Here is a 21,197-nt window from a genome sequence, read left to right as displayed (position 1 = left end):
TGTTTTTCAAGAAACAAGTATGAAAAATTCAGACATATTTGCACTTCAATTTTGAGATTTTTTCATTTTTTTAAGTAATTTTGTGTTTTGTCATTTTCAAACCTTCTGGGCTAAAAAGTCAACATTTCTACTCAATGTGTAGAGAACACGTTTCTAGTAATGTAAAATTGGTAAGATTAAGTTATGTTCAGTATCTTTTATCGGAGAGTTACTGTTATACAAGTGTTATTAGGACAAAGTTAAGTTCCCACTTTTTTGGCGGGAGTAGTAACAAACCTATACACCCTATGACACTTTTTGGCTCTTTTTACCCAAACGTGTTCGATCATGCGCGCGGATGAAAAGTTCTTGGCAATTATTCCCTTTTAGTTTAGGATTGTTGCCTGAGAATTAAAAACACTTACCTGAAATCCAATTGAATGTGGCAGTGTGGAAGTTTATACGGAAAACTAACACACTGTGGAGAATACTGTTTGTATATCCGACAAATGCCTAAGGGCTATAAAACCAGTCTATATTTGTCATGAACACTTTTGCGTAGAAATCTGGGCTTCTAATGTGAATAAACTATATATTGGTATTGCGAATGCAGGCTTAATTCCTGCTTACGCAATTTTGAAGAACACAAGTTTAAAAGGGATATTTAAACCCTTTGAAGAAGATTGTTTGTATACAAATGTCTGAGGGCTTTAAATCCAGTGAACACTTTTGCGCAGTAGCAGAAATTTGGGTGTTTAATGTGAAAAATCTATGTATTGGTATTTGAAGATTTTCTTTTTTAACTACATGTTAAACGTCTGCGTAGAAAGCGTTCTACTTTCTGATGAAAATATTACGTAAGGGCTATTTTTAGAACACAAACTCAAACTCGAACTCGAACTCGTCTGGCTCAGACTGTTAATAGACTTCCCTTTCATTTATTACACAATAAGCCATATGATTCAGACGTATTACATTTTGACGAAATGCGTATCCGAAAACAACAAGTTCGAACACGATAAAAGGAAGTAATTGATTCTTCAATAGAATTTATATAAAAAAGGAACAAAAAAAGCATTCTGAAAGATAATGATTTACTGAAACTTTGACCTCATCAACTGTTGTTTTGTTCAGCAAAGACCAATTGACAGGGAAGATAACCGTCGAGTAGAAAGAACACAAGTTGAGAGTAACTTCTACCCCCCCGCAATCAGGTTAATTCAACATTTGAAAAGAATTCATCGTCTGAAGTTATACTAAGAAGTTAGGTCCTTGAGGAATCCGAAAAGTATAGAAGCATCTTGTTTTTAGTTTTGAAGGATCTATCAGAAAAACGAGTAGTGTCAAGAAGAACAGTTGGCCTTGAACAGAAGATCTTGTCACTTTGGTTGCAGAGAATACAAAGACAAAAAACGAAAAAAAAACATCTTGGAATTCCGAGCGCTTCAAAAACAAATTGAAATAAGGGAGCAAAAAAAGGAGAACACCTGGAAACCAGAGGAACAGCATTTTTGTTTGTCTATCATCAGAGCGCATCACGAATCCCTAAGCAAGAGGATTGGATCAAAACAGAAAACTTGTGGAAAGTAAGCTAAAAAACTTCTTTTGTCTTCATGTAGCTCCTCATCATTTCAACCTATATAACTCATCCACGGATCAAAACAAAGTAGTCGGAAAACATCAATTTTGCTCACATAACATATGTATGAGTCATCAAAGGTCAATTGTACATCATTTTTTTCCTCTTAATGTACAAGTCCTAGAGAAAATTTCTTAAGGAAAAGTTGTTCCATTAGTGGAAAGTAACACAAATATACTTTAAAAAACATCAATTTTGCTCATATAACATATGTATGAGTCATCAAAGGCCAATTGTACATCATTTTTTTCCTCTTAATGTACAAGTCCTAGAGAAAAAATTTTTTTTAAGAAAAGTTGTTCCATTAGTAAAAACTAACGCAAAACTACTTTAAAAAACATTAATTTTGCTCATATAACATATGTATGAGTCATCAAAGGACAATTGTACATCATTTTTTTCCTCTTAATGTACAAGTCCTAGAGAAAAATTTCCTAAGGAAAACTTGTTGCATTAGTGAAAACTAACACAAATATACATTAAAAAACATCAATTTTGCTCATATAACATATGTATGAGTCATCAAAGGTCAATTGTACATCATTTTTTTCCTCTTAATGTACAAGTCCTAGAGAAAAATTTCCTTAGGAAAAGTTGTTCCATTAGTAAAAACTAACACAAATATACTTTAAAAAACATCAATTTTGCTCACATAACATATGTATGAGTCATCAAAGGTCAATTGCACATCATTTTTTTCCTCTTGGTGTACAAGTCCTAGAGAAAAATTTCTTTAAGAAAAGTTGTTCCATTAGTAAAAACTAACACAAATATACATTAAAAAACATCAATTTTGCTCACATAACATATGTATGAGTCATCAAAGGCCAATTGTACATCATTTTTTTCCTCTTAATGTACAAGTCCAAGAGAAAAATTTCCTAAGGAAAAGGTGTCCCATTAGTGAAAACTAACGCAAAACTACTTTAAAAAACATTAATTTTGCTCATATAACATATGTATGAGTCATCAAAGGTTAATTGTACATCATTTTTTTCCTCTTAATGTACAAGTCGTAGAGAAAAATTTCTCAAGGAAAAGGTGTCCCATTAGTGAAAACTAACACAAATATACTTTAAAAAACATCAATTTTGCTCACATAACATATGTATGAGTCATCAAAGGTCAATTGTACATCATTTTTTTCCTCTTAATGTACAAGTCCTAGAGAAAAATTTCTTAGGGAAAAGTTGTTCCATTAGTGAAAACTAACACAAATATACATTAAAAAACATCAATTTTGCTCATATAACATATGTATGAGTCATCAAAGGCCAATTGTACATCATTTTTTTCCTCTTAATGTACAAGTCCTAGAGAAAAATTTCTTTAAGAAAAGTTGTCCCATTAGTGAAAACTAACACAAATATACTTTAAAAAACATCAATTTTGCTCACATAACTTATGTATGAGTCATCAAAGGTCAATTGTACATCATTTTTTTCCTCTTGGTGTACAAGTCCTAGAGAAAAATTTCCTAAGGAAAAGTTGTTCCATTAGTAAAAACTAACACAAATATACTTTAAAAAACATCAATTTTGCTCACATAACATATGTATGAGTCATCAAAGGTCAATTGCACATCATTTTTTTTCCTCTTAATGTACAAGTCCTAGAGAAAAATTTCCTAAGGAAAAGGTGTCCCATTAGTGAAAACTAACACAAATATACTTTAAAAAACATCAATTTTGCTCACATAACATATGTATGAGTCATCAAAGCTCAATTGCACATCATTTTTTTCCTCTTAATGTACAAGTCGTAGAGAAAAATTTCTTTAAGAAAAGTTGTTCCATTAGTAAAAACTAACACAAATATACTTTAAAAAACATCAATTTTGCTCACATAACATATGTATGAGTCATCAAAGGTCAATTGCACATCATTTTTTTCCTCTTAATGTACAAGTCCTAGAGAAAAATTTCTCAAGGAAAAGGTGTCCCATTAGTGAAAACTAACACAAATATACTTTAAAAAACATCAATTTTGCTCACATAACATATGTATGAGTCATCAAAGCTCAATTGCACATCATTTTTTTCCTCTTAATGTACAAGTCGTAGAGAAAAATTTCCTAAGGAAAAGTTGTTCCATTAGTGAAAACTAACACAAATATACTTTAAAAAACATCAATTTTGCTCACATAACATATTTATGAGTCATCAAAGGTCAATTGCACATCATTTTTTTTTCCTATTAATGTACAAGTCCTAGAGAAAAATTTCTTAGGGAAAAGTTGTTCCATTAGTGAAAACTAACACAAATATGCATTAAAAAACATCAATTTTGCTCATATAACATATGTATGAGTCATCAAAGGCCAATTGTACATCATTTTTTTCCTCTTAATGTACAAGTCCTAGAGAAAAATTTCTTTAAGAAAAGTTGTTCCATTAGTAAAAACTAACACAGAACTACTTTAAAAAACATTAATTTTGCTCACATAACTTATGTATGAGTCATCAAAGGTCAATTGTACATCATTTTTTTCCTCTTAATGTACAAGTCCTAGAGAAAAATTTCCTAAGGAAAAGTTGTCCCATTATTGAAAACTAACACAAATATACTTTAAAAAACATAACTTTTTCTCATATAACATAAAGTTGCTTAAGGAAAAGTTATCACAATAGGGAAGCAAAATTACTTTAAAAGATATGAATTTTGCCCTTACAAATTGTATACGAGTAATCAAAAGTCAACTGAACATTTTTATTGCGTGTACGAGAAAAACAAAACTGTTTAATTAATGGAAATTTCCATAGGTAAAAAGTTATGCAGTTTTGAAAATTAGGTTTAAAAATTAAGTCGCCAAAATATTCTCCAAAAGCTCTTTTGTTTAATTTTCTCACTTCACATCTGTGAAAAAAAAAATGGATTGACACCAAAATTTTCTTACTTGAGACATATAAAGCAAATATCGAAATAAACCTGTCATTCAATCAATTTTCTCAACCGTAGCATAGATATCTCGCTTAAACTTACTTTGCAGGCTGAATGTCATTCTACTTGATTAAAATAACGGTCCCAAAAAGCACAAAAAACTCCTTATTAGTCCTATTTATTTATCGTTGGCCGTTTACAAACATTAATTACAACCAAAATTTCCGACTAAATTCCGTTTGTACTCTAAAACATAACTTAAATTGTCCAGAAATATTTCAAAATGTGTCAAAGAGTCATCAGCCCAAAAAACATTTCTTGTAGGTAAATTTTTTATTATAAATCAACAAAGGATTTTAACAGAAATTTTCAAAGTTCTGTAAAACCGCTATGCGCTTTTCTAGAGATTTTCTTTTATATTTAAATAAAACTAAATTTCTTCCTAGAGGCTGTGAAATTTATATGAGAACAAAAACATACCAAGGACTTCATCTATTTATAATAAAAGAAAATTTGAGATAAAAATTTGAGCAAAAGTTTCTTATCAATAATTAACTACTTTTTCGAGGTTGTTTTTTTAAACCATCCTTAAACAGTTAATAAACGTTTCCAGCAGTCAGTAGATGCAAACTAGTTCTTATTAGATGTCATAAACTAAGACATAGCTTCTCTAACTTTTTTTTGGAATGAAAAACTAAATTAAAAACGTTCAGACCATTTTGTTGAAGAAGCATTTATTTTGCTGATTCGTTTGGCGGCACCGAAAAAAAAAAATTCAACAACAAGAATTTTGTCAAAATTACAATATGAACTATGAACGTTTTGTACTACATTTGTATCTGTAGTAACAATAATTTTCAACAAGTTTATAGAACCAAAAGAAATTTAGTTAGATAATAGTTGCATATTTCGTAATCAACGAAAATTTTCAGCATCTGTTTTACATTATATCATTCTGAGTGCGGGAATCTGCAAGGTCAAATTTTTGTTAAACTGACAAAATAAACTGAACAGAAACAGAATGTTGATTGGTATGACAAAGATTAGCAAGGTAAAATATGCTATGCGTTACAAAAAGACAGTTTTTTCCCATGCTATAAAAAAGCGGCAATTGAAAATCGCAAAACTAAAATCCAGAAACCCTTTCTCCTTCAGGAAACTATACAGCTCTTTTACAATCTATTCGAAATTTATGATAAACTTACCAGATGAAGCAAAACTGAAAAACATTTGTTTTCTCGGAAATGGAAAACAATTATATGGATTTCGACGCTTTCTTAATGTGTTCGGTTTTCGTCAACTTTAGTTAAAATTCGTGATCCTGTAAAGTAGGATAATAAATTAGTGTCTTAAGGGACAATGAAAATCTTGATTTGCTCTTCAGACTGAACTTTTGGTTGACTGTTGAAATAATTGTGTTCGTCAACCACAAAAATGTTCTCAGTTGACTTGTGTGAAAGTTCGAAGACCGAGGTCAAAATCATGAATTTTGAAAATTCAGTCAATTTTGTGTCATACTGCATCAAGAATTTGCTTTTATCAAATTTTTTCTTGAATTTCAAAAGCATTAAAAAAGCAACCTAAATTACCAACGATTTGATTCTGTCACACTTTATTGATAACATATTTGTCTGTAAGTAAAATATTTGTGTGACAGTTTTTAAAGCAACCCAAAAAATATCAAGGAGAAAAAGTCAGTTGGAAACTGTACAGCCAACTTCTATTCAAATACAAAAATCAAGTATATTAAAACAAATTGCCAAAACTGCCATAAAAAACATTAGGGCCTTATCTTGATCTAAGTCCACGAAATTAGAAAAATCAATTCAACACAAAATTCAAACAGATTTTATAGAGACAAGAGTACTATAAAAACAATCCTTGCTTTAATAATATTCATTTTGAAGCTTTCAATAACTACAGATCAGTCATTCTTTTTCATTCCTAATGAACTCTTATGGAAGTAAGTTTAATCTTATATACTTGAATCTAGTTGCAAGTGGTTGCAATATAATGACTTTCAGAATTTTTTCTCCTAAACTAAAACAAACCACATAATTTTGTAAAACAAAACGGAGGACTACATTGTTTTTGTGGTTCAATATCCGATTATCTCATCAATTTAAGCCAAGTATTTCAAAAGTAATTTTTTTTGCCTTATAAAACTGTATTGCTATCCAATATTTGCGAGAATTTGTGTTCAACTGTAAAAAACTAAGTTTTTCAAACGCTGAAGTTTCCCCTTCATTGAAGAGGTTTACGCGTAACCAATATTTTTGATACATGTATATGTTTGATGGAAACATTAGAAAACAAACGAAAACTATAAAAAGCAAGTTATTTAGTTAGATAAATCATTTTAAAGCAATCAACAAGTGCAAACCAGTCGCTTGGATTGGAGTCAAGAAAATTGTGTTCCAAGTTACATCTTTGCAGGCATAGTATTTCAAACAAATTAGAAGTGTAAGTTTCTATTTTGCTCATTAAATTTTTTAACAGCAGTTTAAAGATAATAAGCAAAACGTCTAAATATATTCGGTTTTCCTTTTCTTCGCTGAAAAAACTGGCTATTTCTGAATTTTTTTAAATCAATTGTACACTTGTTGTTTCCATGATTAATTGTGTTAGAGTGAATTTCAATCAGGTCATTTCTTGTGAGCTCACAAAATTTAAAAACCACAAAAAAGTTTATACAAGGTCAAAATCAATGATTTCATAGTTAGCATTTCTTAGGAAATTTTAGTGAATAGGTTAGATGATTAAATTCCTTGTATGGTTTAAGTATATGATCCGTGGATGAGTCTTTTTAGAAGGTTTTTTCAAAGTGTCAATCAATAATCAAATTTTAATATACATTTTTCTGTTTTAGATGAAGATTTTCAACTGTGACGAGTGCTCGAAGAAGTACAACAAAAAGCAGAAGCTATTACAGCATATGGAGAAGGAGCATAACACAAAATATGAAAAAACAGCAAGCTATGAATGTGGAATTTGTGGTAGCAAATTCACAGCGAGCAGAAATGTAATCCGTCATTTGAAAACAGTTCATGGATGTCAGACGTACACAAAGTGCAAGCATTGTACACAAATTTATGGCGACACTTCATCGTGTGCTAGACATGAGGATGATGCTCATGATACTCACACAGAGGCTCCAGAGAAAGTTAAAAGCAAGATTGAGCAACAAAAGGCTAAACATGCGATCGAACAATTCTTCCAGTCGTTCAGATTACAAGCGGACAACCAAATTGATGTCTTTAATTTTGTTACGGGGCACATGGAAGACCTGAAATTGTTCGTGAGAAACAAAATAGCAGAGCTCGGACCTCTAAAAATTCAGCTCTCTGTTTTTGTACAGATGTTGAAACCAACAGATGATACCAAAGTCGGCTGTCATGCAAACACAAAGTCGAAAGTTCTAACAACAGAACTATCAGATGATGAAATTTTTGAAATGGTCGATCAAATGAACAGTTCAATCCAAATTTTTTCAACCGGTGGAAGTGGATTTGTTGTTCAGAAAATTGATCACTTGGATATCAACATTAACAAATTTAAACCTATCAGAGGAAGCAGTTACATTGCTACGCCATCCGCTTTAGTGGGAAACAACTTTCTACTGAATATACGAAACAATGACAACAAATGTTTTGCATACTCAGTGCTTGCAGCAATGTTTCCAGAGAAGGAGCAAAAACAGCGGCAAAACAAATACAAGCCAAATTTGCACAAACTCAATTTGGACAATATCGAGTTCCCGATGTCTTTGACGGATGTTCCAAAGTTTGAGAAACAAAACAATATTGGAATTAATGTTTTTGGTTTCAACAAAAACAAAATTTTACCACTTTATTTGTCTAAAATAAAAACGGAAAAAATTATTCCTTTGTTGCTGCTGACCGATGAATCTACTAGTCATTACTGTTTGATCACAAACTTTCACGCTTTCATGGCCCGGCAGTTTGGAAAAAGGAATCATAACCGGTATAAGTACTGCAAACGTTGCCTTCACGGATTTTGGAATTCAACGGCACTGGAAAAACATTTGGATTTATGTGGGGAGCATAAAGCTGTTCATATTACTATGCCAACGGAAGACTCAAAAATTGAATTTACAAACTGGCATAAAACGTTTTCAGTGCCTTTAGTTATTTACGCCGACACAGAGGCTGTCAGCCTAAAGCATGACACCTGCCGCCAGAATCCTGAGAATAGCTACACCTTGAACAAAGAAACTCAGAATCCTTGCGCAATAGGTTTTTGTGCTGTGGATAAAAAAGGTGGAAGTGATTATTACAGTTTTGAAGGTGAGAAATGCATCGAAGAGTTTTTCCGGTGGCTCAGAGAGAACGCCAAATCTATTTCTGAGAGAAAACAGAAGCATAGACGTCTCATAATAACTGATGAAGAGCGCAAGCAAATGATTGATCAGAGCACGAGATGCGTTATTTGTCAGAAAAATTTGAACGACGAAAAAGTAATCCATCATGATCACTTTACTGGTGAAATATATGGAGTTGCACACAACAGCTGCAATCTTAAGCTTCGTACGCAGACTTTTACGCCTATTTTTTTCCACAACCTTAGTAAATATGACGCACATCATCTATTGAAATACATTGAAATCCAATCGGAAGAAAAATTGACAGTAATTCCTTGCAACAGTGAGACGTACATTTCATTCTCGTTCTTTGTTCCTGTTGGTAAAAGCAAGGATGACAAGCTAGTATATGAAGAATTTTCTTTTCCTTGACAGCTATCGTTTTTTATCGGGCAGTCTTGACACTCTGGCTACAACACTCGAAACAAAGGACTACATTCAATTATCTAAACATTTCCCAAAACATGTCGAAATTTTGCAAAAGAAAGGAGTTTTTCCATATTCGTATCTCGACAGCTTTGAGAAACTCCATGAAGAGTCGTTGCCTTATTTTGGTGATCAGTGGATAAATTCACTGTCTGGTCAAATTGGAGTTTCTGAGGAGGACGTTCAGCATGCTAACAAAGTTTGGAATATGTTTGGCTGCAAAAACTTTGGTGACTATCTCATGTTGTATCTCAAAACTGATGTTATTCTTCTGGCTGACGTGTTTGAAAAATGCCGGAGACTGTTTGATCAGGTATATGGATTAGACCCCTGTCATTACTATAGTGCACCCAATATTTCATGGGATGCAATGCTGAAAACAACTGAAGTGAAACTGGACTTGCTCTCTGATATAGATATGCTGTTGTTTTGTGAGAGAGCAATCCGTGGAGGTTTGAATGGAATTGGTGAAAAGCGGTATATGAAAGCTAACAACAAATACTTGGATGACTTTGATGAAGAAAAACCGAGTACGTTTGGACTTTTTCTGGATGTCGTTAACTTATACGGTGGAACAATGATGAAAAAACTGCCAACAGGAGGATTTGAATGGTCAGACATCAGTTTGGACAAAATCATGCAAACATCTGAGGAAAGTGATGTTGGGTACTTTGTTATGGTTGACTTGAAATATCCTAGCAACTTACATGACTGTCACAATGATTTTCCTTTGGCTGCTGAAAAGTTAAAAGTTGATGCTGAGATGCTTTCTCAGTATCAAGTAGAATTGGGAAACAAGACCAGTCATATCCCAAAACTTCTGGAAACGCTTCAGTCAAAGCAGAATTATGCATGTCATTATTCAGTTCTGAAATTTTATTGTCAACAGGGGCTCCAAGTAACCAGACTACATAAAACTCTGAAGTTCAACCAGAGTGATTTTATGAAGTGCTATATCGAGCAGAATACAAAGCTGCGACAACAACCCGGTATCAGCACCTTTGAAAAGAACTTTTTCAAACTGTTGAACAATTCATGCTTCGGAAAAACGATGGAAAATTTGAGATGTCGTTACAAGATGGTATATGTTGAAAATGAGGAGAAAGCAAAATTCTATTGTAACAAGTACAACTTTGAGAAGTTCACCATATTTCGGGAGAACCTTGTTGGGATAACTCTTAGCCAGAAAGAGATCAGGTGGAATAAACCAACTTATCTGGGTGCTGCTATTTTGGATCTGTCAAAACTACACTTGTACAGGTTTCATTATGAAGAAATGAGGCCTTTGTTTGACAAAAAAGCTCGAGTGATGTATCGTGACACTGATTCTCTCTTTTATGAAATTGAGACGGATGACATATACGAAGATCTTGTACAGCTGAAACACGTACTTGATTTGAGTGATTACCCCAAGGATCATCACTTACATAGTGAATTGAACAAAAAAGTGCCACTTAAATTATCAGATGAGCTGAATGGTGACATTGTGATGGAAGCAGTTTTTCTGAAACCAAAAGCTTACTCTGTAAAAACTTTGCAGAAAGTCAAACAAAGTGCCAAGGGTGTGAGCAAACATGTGAAAAAGACACTTCATCATGATAAGTTCAAAAATGTGCTCAAATCAAAATCACCATTGAGAAAACTAGTAACATCTATAACTAGTGACAAACACACACTCAACATAACAGAGTCTAACAAAATTGCGTTGAGTGCATTTGACGATAAACGTTATTATCTGAGTGACGGTATAAGCTCATACGCGTATGGACACTACAAAATTGGTCACAAGCGGAAACAGCCCTTGGAAAAACCTCTAAAGTCCTATATTGAGATCAGTGAATGTGAAACCACCAGAAATTTAACTGAACAACTTGATACTGAGATTGAAGAAACGTTTTCACCACCTGATCCTGGGTTCTGGAAAACTTCTCAAATTGAGTCCGATGAGGAAGAAATAATTGATTTTGATGCAGCTCCAAAAGAAAAGCCGTTCTCAAGATGTCCATATATCGATTTCGAAGCAGAGGAAGAGCCGCCTGTGAAGAAGCAACGCTTGTCCAGCAAGCGTTAAATATCGATGATGCTGCCCAACTCCACCCCAGTTGGGAGTCTCAAGAAGTATTGACGAGGAGATACAAAAACCTGCGACTGCTCCGCGCAGGAGCTTCTTGTGACAATAACAGCTTTTATAGGGGATAGCTGCCCAACTCCACCCCGGTTGGGGTCTCAAGAAGTATTGACGAGGAGACACAAAAACCTGCGACTGCTCCGCGCAGGAGCTTCTTGTGACAATAACAGCTTTTATAGGGGATAGCTGCCCAACTCCACCCCGGTTGGGGTCTCAAGAAGTATTGACGAGGAGACACAAAAACCTGCGACTGCTCCGCGCAGGAGCTTCTTGTGACAATAACAGCTTTTATAGGGGATAGCTGCCCAACTCCACCCCGGTTGGGGAGTCTCAAGAAGTATCGACGAGGAGATACAAAAACCTGCGAATGCTCCGCGCAGGAGCTTCTTGTGACAATGACAGCCAGGATTACAATGACTTCTTTTTCTAATCGTGTATTTCTAATATCCAGATGTCCAGACAACACAAATCGATGTTGAAGAAGATGCTGACGGAGAAATAGTTTCAAACGGGTACATTTATAGAACTTAAAACATTGATTTAAAACAGAATGTTGTGTCTTGAATTTTTATTAGATGTTTGTTATAAATAGTTTATTGTTTGTTCTTAACCTTGCTTTATTAATTTAACTTTTTTTATTTTGTTTCAATTTTACAACCTAAGCAAAAAATTAGTTCCAAGCTGTCTGTCGGTAGGGTTATTTTGTTTTTTGTTTCCTCTGAGTCAATAATTAACTATCAAGAGACCAAATAACCGCGGAGTTTGAGAAAATATCCCTTATAAACTTGCCACGTTCAATATCGTTTTAAGGTAAGCCTTTTACAGTTTCAGGCAACAGTCCTTAACTAAAAGGGAATAATTGCCAAGAACTTTTCATCCGCGCGCATGATCGAACACGTTTGGGTAAAAAGAGCCAAAAAGTGTCATAGGGTGTATAGGTTTGTTACTACTGGCGGGAAGAGTTCAAGGTTTTCTAATATTGGCTTTGGCCATCCTGAATTGATGCATCATCAACAGGCTCCAGGGGAGGAAACCCATAAATTAAACCAGAGAAGTGGTGAATGATGTAACCAGGAGACCAGAGGGTAGCTCGCGTTGCCTAGATTTCCGTTCCGAGAAAAAAGTGAGCAAAAAACTGCCAATCAGCCAAAACACGTGCGAGACCGGCAACGGAGCGGATGTACGTTTAGACCGTTTTTACCTTTACAACGAGTACAGAGCCATCTTTTCCAGGCGATGTTTCCACAATTCGTCGCAGAGGCCATATCCCACGCGGAGTGAGGTCTTTGAGGATCCACACCAGGTCACTGACTTTCAACGAATCATTCTGTTCGGACCATTTGCTTCGCTTCGTTAAAGTGGGAAGGTACTCTTTAACTAGGCGTCTCTAGACGTGGTTCATAAGCTGCTGTACATTTTTCCACGACTTGAAGGATGCTGGCATGGTTGATGAAAAGTCTCCTGGTGGCAGTGAATTGTATGGTCTCTGCACCAGAAAATGATTTGGGGTGATGGTTTCTTCATTGTCTGGTACGTCAGCCATATGTGTAAGGGGTTGAGAGTTCAACATGCTTTCGGTCTCAACCATGATGGTGTGGAAGACATCTGATGTAAACCTCTTGCTCTCTAGGATGATCAAAATGATCTGTTTAGCAATTTGGATCAACCGTTCCCACGCCCTTCCAAAGGGTGTTCTTTATAACAATTTCAGAGGCAATGCGCTGATTGTCGAGACTACGGACGCATCGCTTCAATTCTTCATTTGCTCCAACAAATGTTTTGCCGTTGTCACTCGTTGTGATGCAAAACGTCGGAGGGCGTTGAGAAAAGTGTTCGTGTTTAAGTCAGAGCATGACTCAGGATGTGCGGCACGTGTGACTATGAATGTGAAATTAAGGCCGTAGTACTTGATGCATTTGTCTTTGGTGTCTTTGATATGGGAAGGTCCAATAAAATCAATTCCTGTAATAGCGAGTAGGAATTACGAGAGAGTGTCAGGAAACCTGCACACTGGTAGTGGAGCCATTAACGGCTGGATATTTTGGGAATCAAAACGGCGGGACAGAAAACATTGAAATCGGATGTTTAACAATGTTTTCTTGAGGCCCATAACAACGTATCGCGGTTGAACAAAAGCTTTGTCGGCTTCGGTACCTTGGTGTATATAAATTCGATGCGCATGCTCAAGATACATGCTTTTTATTGAGTCTTTGGCATGAAGAACTTTTGGTAATTTAGCTAATTGTAACTCTTCAGGAGCAAACTGTAGTCAGCCTTGTGATATAAGTATTCCGTTTTTGTCTAAGTACGGTTTTAGGGAGCGAATCTTGCATTTAGAGTCTAGTTTACGTCCTCTTCTTAGCAAGTGAATAGCTGATTGGAATTTTTTTCCTTTAAAACTCGATTTAAATTACTGTGTTGGTTGATGTTGTCTGCAGTGTACTGCTCTTTGTTATTTCGTTCTTTTTTAATTCTGAAGAGAAGATTGTAAATAGTTGCGATTGTTAATAACAGCAGTTATTTCCGAGATCGAAAACGTGTTCCGTCAATGACTGGTTAATTTGTTTTTGTTGTACTCGTTGTGTGAACAAACACTAAATTGTTGTGAGCTGCGTCCTAGTCGGAGTAAAATTTTTTGGGAAACCAGGAGCCTATGACCATTTAGAACATAATTCTTCTGGTTCTAGGCCACGTGTTCCATGATCTGCAGGATTTTCATTTGTTGGTATATAATGCCCTTGACTGGATTTTGAAGAACCGTGTATTTCTGGGATTCGGTTGGCGACAAACAGTTTCTGTTTTTTCTTAGAAGCAATCCAATCAAGAAAAACTTGACTGTCTGTCCGAAAATATATATCGTCTATCTTGAGTGTTGTCTCTTTTTGAACTCTTTTGAGTAGTCGTATCCCGATTATAGTGTCGTATCCCGATTATAGTGTCGTATTTGAGTTGTAGTCGTATCTCGATTATAGTGTCGTATATGAGTAGTCGTATCCCGAGTAGTCGGCCTCAAGCTCAAGTTTTGGAACGCTCAACGTTTTTAAAGGAGTAACTTTGCATTTTCTGATTAAGAAGCTGGTTTCAGTTTGTTTGTTGTTTTTGTCATAAATCCGTAGATAAATTATTTCTGCCATAGCACAAGTAGACGCATCAACAAAGACGTGCAATTGAGGTTCAATTTCTTGCGAACTTGCAAGAAAAATGAGTGCTCGCGAGTGTTCAATTGTTGGTGATCCGAAATAGCTGTTCAGTATTTTTTGCAGTGGTTTATTTAAATTGTCAGGTAGCGTTGTGTCCCATTTTAAACCCACTTGTCAAATTAGTTGCATTACAACCTTGAAGCGTATAGTCAGTGGTGACGCAATACCGATTGCGTCGAAAATCGACGCAACAAGACTGAAAAGTTTTCTTTGGGTATACATTGCTGCATTCTTTGGAAATACTTCCTATGGTTTTTTATGAACAATTTATCATCAACGAAATTTCATTTTTGTCCTAAAACGCGAGTGAAATCTTTTGACTTGTCTAAGTCTTCACATAGAATTCGTTTTAGCACGTCAGGACAGTCTGATAAGAACTTGATCAAATTGAAACCCCCTGTTGGAGGCATTCTTTGACTTGCATTAGTGTCTTTCGCTTCAGTGACAGTGGGCAGCGAATGAACGTAGTCGTCCATGTAAAACTTTGGGAAAAGTTTCGTGCTTGTTTTTAGCACATTGATTTAGGACCCAAATGGCCATGGAGGGCAAACAAGTTGCCCCAAAAATCAAGCGAGTGAACTGATATTGAATTATAAAATTGTTTTTTTGACCAGAAAAAGCGGAGTACTAATTGATCTTTTTGTTTGACAGCACTTTGCATGAAAATACTCTCAATATCTGCAAGTATTGCAACTGCATGCTCACGAAAACGTAGCAGTAAGCCAAGTAAGCTGTTCAAGAGATGTGGTCCTGTTAGGAGGTTGCTGTGCAATGACTGTCCTCGATTCGTTGAAGCGGCATTTGCCACCCGTCGAATTTTTTGCAGTTTGTTTGGATTTTGAACCGATGATGAGGCAGGCACCATATTTTTTCAGATTCAGGTTCTCTCGTTTCGACTGGTTTTATGTAATTTTTGATTTAATCCATCTAAAGCGTTTGATCGTATTTTTCTTTCAATGTTGGATTATTACCTAGTCTTTTCTCCAAGCACGGCAGCTGATTAAGAGCACAGTAATAATTGTTCTCCAAAAAGCAAGGCGTTTTCCAGGGACGTCCAGTTTTATATCTCTTAGAGTTATGTCGGGTAGTTTTCCGAAAAACTTTTAAAGCATCATTGTCTTCATCTCAAAGAACAGAATTGTTCTCTTGGGTTCCTTCTTTTTCAGTTTTCCAGAGTTGCTCGACTAATTTGCTCAAATTTGGTTCTTCTGTCTGCTGTCTTGAAACATGACAAATGAATGGTTTGTTTGTTGTTGAGTGATGGCTAAATGTAGATTCTGAAGGATTGAGAGAAGTCTCATGCTTTCCAGCTAATGTCCAACCGAGTTTTGTTTTCACACCAAGCGGTTGATTTATGTTTCCGGGTATTGCTTCGATTGGATGAGTGTAAGCAAAGGTGTTAACATCTATGAGGGGGTCACCAGAAAATTATGTTCTCAATGTGTCCAGAACACGTTTCTAATAATGTAAATTTTGTAAGACAAAATTATGTTCAGTATCTTTTATCGGAGAGTTACTGTTTTACACGTGTTATTTGGACAAAGTCAAGTTCCCACTTTTTTGGCGGGAAGAATTTTAAGACAAAATTTTGTAAGACAAAATTATGTTCAGTATCTTTTATCGGAGAGTTACTGTTTTACACGTGTTATTTGGACAAAGTCAAGTTCCCACTTTTTTGGCGGGAAGAATTTCAGCTTCTCTAATATTGGTTTTGGTCATTTTGAATTGATGCATCATCAAGAGGCTCCGGGGAGGGAGAGGAAACCCATAAATTAAACCAAAGAAGGCGTGAATGATATAACCAAGAGGCCAGAGGGTAGCTCGCGTTGCTTAGATTTCCGTTCCAAGAAAAAAGTGATCAAAAAACGGCTATTCAGCCAAAACACGTGCGAGACCGGCAACGGAGCGGACGTACGTACCGTAAGCCATTTTTACCTTGACAACGCGTACAGATCCATCTTTTCCAGGCGATGGTTCCACAATTCGTCGCAGAGGCCATATCCCACGCGGAGTGAGGTCTTTGAGGATCCACACCAGGTCATTGACTTTCAACGAATCATTCTCTTCGGACCATTTGCTTCGCTTCGTTAAAGTGGGAAGGTTCTCTTTAACTAGAAGTCTCCAGACGTGGTTCATTAGCTGCTGTTCGTTTTTCCACGACTTGACGGATGCTGGAAAGGTTGATGAAAAGTCCCTTGGTGGCAGTGAATTGTATGGTCTCTGCACCAGAAAATGATTTGGGGTGATGGTTTCTTCATTGTCTGGTACGTCAGCCATATGTGTAAGGGGTTGAGAATTCAACATGCTTTCGGCCTCAACCATGATGGTGTGGAAGACATCTGATGTAAGCCTCTTGCTCCCTAGGATGATCAAAATGATCTGTTTAGCAAATTGGATCAACCGTTCCCACGCCCTTCCAAAGGGTGTTCTTTATAAGAAATTCAGAGGCAATGCGCTGATTGTCGAGACTACGGACGCATCGCTTCAATTCTTCAATTGCTCCAACAAATGTTTTGCCGTTGTCACTCAGAATAAATAATGGTTGACATCTTTGTGATGCAAAACGTCGGAGGGCGTTGAGAAAAGTGTTCGTGTTTAAATCAGAGAATGACTCAGGATGTGCGGCACGTGTGACTATGAATGTGAAATTGAGGCCGTAGTACTTGATGCATTTGTCTTTGGTGTCTTTGATATAGGAAGGTCCCAAAAAATCAATTCCTGTAATAGCGAGTGGGAATTACGAGAGAGTGTCAGGAAACCTGCACACTGGTATTGGAGCCATAAACGGCTGGATATTTTGGGAATCAAAACGGCGGGACAAAAAACATTGAAATCGGAAAGCAAGTTGAGGGAAATGAATGTCGAGGAGGTTATTAGATGTGTCATATATTTGATTCAGCTCAAATTTGTTGGCTGGTGTGACGTTCATTGCTCGCGTTCTGTATGCACGAGATATCTCAAATCTTTGTCTCATCAATTTATATGGAGTGTAAATGACTGGCGCAGTTATCTTTGAGAGTGGCATTTCGTTATGGGTTTTCACGTTTTGGAGTGTAGTTGATGTTTGCGCTTCGCAAGGAAGTGCTGGAAGGTTTGTTATGGTGTCAAGGAAGAAAGTGAACTGGCTGCCATGATCTCTCAGTGCATACGTATCAAAGGCCTTGTTGCCATTGACAAAAGACACCGGCATCAGCTGTAGTTGTTTAAGCCAGTCTCGGAGTAGACGGCTTTTTATTTACGCAGAAGCTTTGATTTTTTGAAGGAGAATTGAGGTTACTCCACCGAGTATTTGACTCTTTCGTTTTGCCAATATTTGACTCTTTCGTTTTGCGATTGTCCATAGCGACAGTGTTGTTGTTTGTTTTTAGCTTGGTGACACTTCATTTGATGATTGCTGTGTAGGACTATATGGAGCAGATCCTGTGGAGAAAAATGCTGCTGGCGGTCGCTTCGCTTGTTTTGAAGGGTCGTGTAGAGTAGAATGATGTCGGCCGTTGCAGGACTGGCAGTTATTTTGTGATTAACAATTTTGTCTGAGTTGATTATTGCTCAAACAATTCGTGCACAGATTGTTTTTGATTACGATTTTATATCGATCTTTTGGTGATTGCTTTTGGTAGTTGGGACAAGTTGCCAAAAATGGTTATTATTGCAATGGGGGCAATGTCGGTTGTTCTGCTGTTTTCCGTTAGTTTTCGTGTTGTTTGAAATCGTTACCGCGGATGACCATTCCCTATTAGCAGTGGTTATTCGTGGTTTAATTGGTTGTTAAAACAGCGTTAGGTTAGCCACTGCCAGATAGGTTCTCGTTTTATATTTGTGATGTCGGTTTATACTGAGCAACCGGAACATTAAAGTCTCTAACCTTATTTATATTGTTTTGTTGTTGTCTAAATGACGTAAAGGTTTGCCCGCAATATCTGGTATCGTAAATTTGAGCATGAAGTTCTAAAAACTGTTGAAAAGTTGTAAGCCTAAGTACAGTCCATTTCAACGAAATATTGTAACGCACTTTTCTTTCGCTTTTTTAAGCAATGTGGAACTCTGAAGATCTGCCTGGAAGCCAAGGTATTCAAATAATTGAACTTAGCGCTTTAGAAATTTTGAGAATGCGACAAATGAACTTTATCATTTGAATTAGTGGCGTGCCATGACTCGAGTTGTTTTATAAAGGCGCCCCCTACAACACTTGGGTCTCTAAAATGATTCATCAGTTCATTTTGATCTGTTTCATAATACGTTGGGTTACAGGAGTACGACTCAATTATTTGTTTTGCTTTTCCAGAGATTTATTTTTAGAGATACGTGATCCAGTGTGTGTCAGTTATAACAGTATTATTATGAACCCTTGAAACAAAAATGTTAATCCATTCGTGGTATCGCAGAGGGTTGCCATTGAAGTTCGGCAGCGACAGTGATGAATTGCTTGTTATTTACAATGTTGTTGGCATTGTAGTTTTTTCCTAGGTTTTTTGGAACTGGTGGTGGCAAACATTGCGGTAATTGAGCAAAATTAGAAGGATTTGGGTTGCTGTTAACATTAAACATTGCAACGGTTGGACCAGGCAGTTGGGAAATTTCTTTTTGGTGGTTATTGCTGTTGCTATAGATTGTTGTGGCAAAGGGTCTCTGTTTTGATTGTAAATGATCAGCTGTGTACTTTTTCGCTTATTCTGGTTGTCCTAGCAACTCTTTCACCGAAGCGTAATTACAATCATTAATTGTTTTTGTCCTGACATTTGTACAAAATGACTTGGTTCGATGTTATTCTCAATCTCATTGCGAACTAATTGGTTGCTGAAGAGCTGTTGCTGGTGTAAATACTGCATTGACTGTGAAATCCAGCTATCTGATGTTCAATATTCCTCGTTAAGACTGAGTTCACGATGTTAAAAGGGTGGTTTAAGAGCTCTCCATTTGCAGCATATATAATATTCCCCTTTTTTACGGCACTGTGTTTTGCGAAGTACCAGGGTTTGTTTGAGTATTCATTTGAGAATTGGACACCCATACTGTCGGATAACTGTTCCTTTTAAGTTTGAATCTTTTCTGTACTCATTGTGGTTTGCTGTAAATTTTGAGTTTGAATTTAACACACTTGCCACTTGCTCTTTGAGACTTTGTAAAATGATGTCAAGTTCTCCAGAGTCAACTTGCGGTTCATGAGTTTTGTTTTTGGTCTGACAACTGCTGGCCCTGTTTGTGTGCCACTTATATTATCTCCTTTAGTGGGAAGATCTTACACTTCCGATTGGATCTGTGCAGTAGAACTTTCTAAACCGATCTGTGTTTCATAGTTTTCAAAATTCGTTGAGCTGGAATTACTATAAAGGGTTCCTGGGGTTGTTCATATGGCCGTGTTACCTGATGAATGGAACTAGGTGAGATAGTTATAAAAGTTGACTTGTTATCAATATTGTTAGGTACTGGAAATTGATCGTAAGTTTTGTTCTGAACACTGATTTCATTAGCAAATTGATACGTCTGCAGGTACGTATCCTCAGTTGGTGTTTTCTGTTGTTGAGTTATGCTAAGCTCAACGTTGTTTTAACTGTATCCTGAAGTATTTTCAGCTTTTTTTAGTATTTTGAATGTTGGTGTTATATGGTTTGGCGTCAAAAATTGTGCTTGTGGCTGTTGACGGTTGAATTCTTGGCAATTCATTAAACGTTTTATTGGAGCTTGCATCAACCTCAAACGAAACGTCTATTGATTGCTTTGTTGGAAGTAATGTGATATCTCCTGCTGCGTTGGGAGTCATCTATCAGTTTGAAAAGTGTCAAAGACAAACGAATTTGTGGATATATCCATTTGTTGATTCGCTTTGGGCTTTTTTGCTGAGAAGGTTTGACTAGTTTTCAGAAATTTTGATAACAGTGGTTGTGTATTGCTCTTTTGTGGCAAAAAGAGGGAAGGTTTTGTCCTGGGAGGTATTGGTGGTGGAGCTTTAACTTCATTATTGTTGTCCTGAACCGCCTGTGTTGACTTCTCGGTTCGTGTTGGCGATGATCTGTTGGATTCAAGAAGGCGTGAGCTGCACTTCGAACTGACGCTAATGTCATCTCGTAATCGTGTGGACGACTGGCTGAGTTTTCCGTCGTCATCCAGGCTATTGACTTGCTAAGTTCAAAGATTTGCAATTTCGAAGGAAGGTTGGCTGTCTTTCTGTTAATGATGAAACTGTGCTTGGATGAGGGTTTTCGAGGAAAACTTTTTCAGCGGCTTTTCTAAGATCTTCATTTGTTTCTTTGATTTTTTTGATTAGAAGAGTCGGTGTTCTAAAGCTTATTCTCTGTGAAGTTGCAGTTTGCAGAAGATCGAGCTGATTCTTGAATTTCAATTCTGACATCTTGAAATTGTTCAGTGCGATTTGGCAGCTCTGCGTATTTTTCTTTGTCATCTTGTTGTTTTGTTCTCTGTCTTTTTCGAGTTCTTAATTAGAGATAGGTAAAAACGGCTTCAAAATTTCTTTGCGGCGCAACTTTTATTGGGTAAGTGGGTTGAGACGCCCAACATCAACTCAAAATTAGACCTAATAATGTGTTGTTATATGTTGTTATGCTT

The sequence above is a fragment of the Convolutriloba macropyga genome, chromosome 4, assembly GCF_964194025.1.
Source record: "Convolutriloba macropyga chromosome 4, txConMacr16.3, whole genome shotgun sequence".
Taxonomy (NCBI): domain Eukaryota; kingdom Metazoa; phylum Xenacoelomorpha; order Acoela; family Convolutidae; genus Convolutriloba; species Convolutriloba macropyga.
This window is presented reverse-complemented; position numbering follows the sequence as displayed.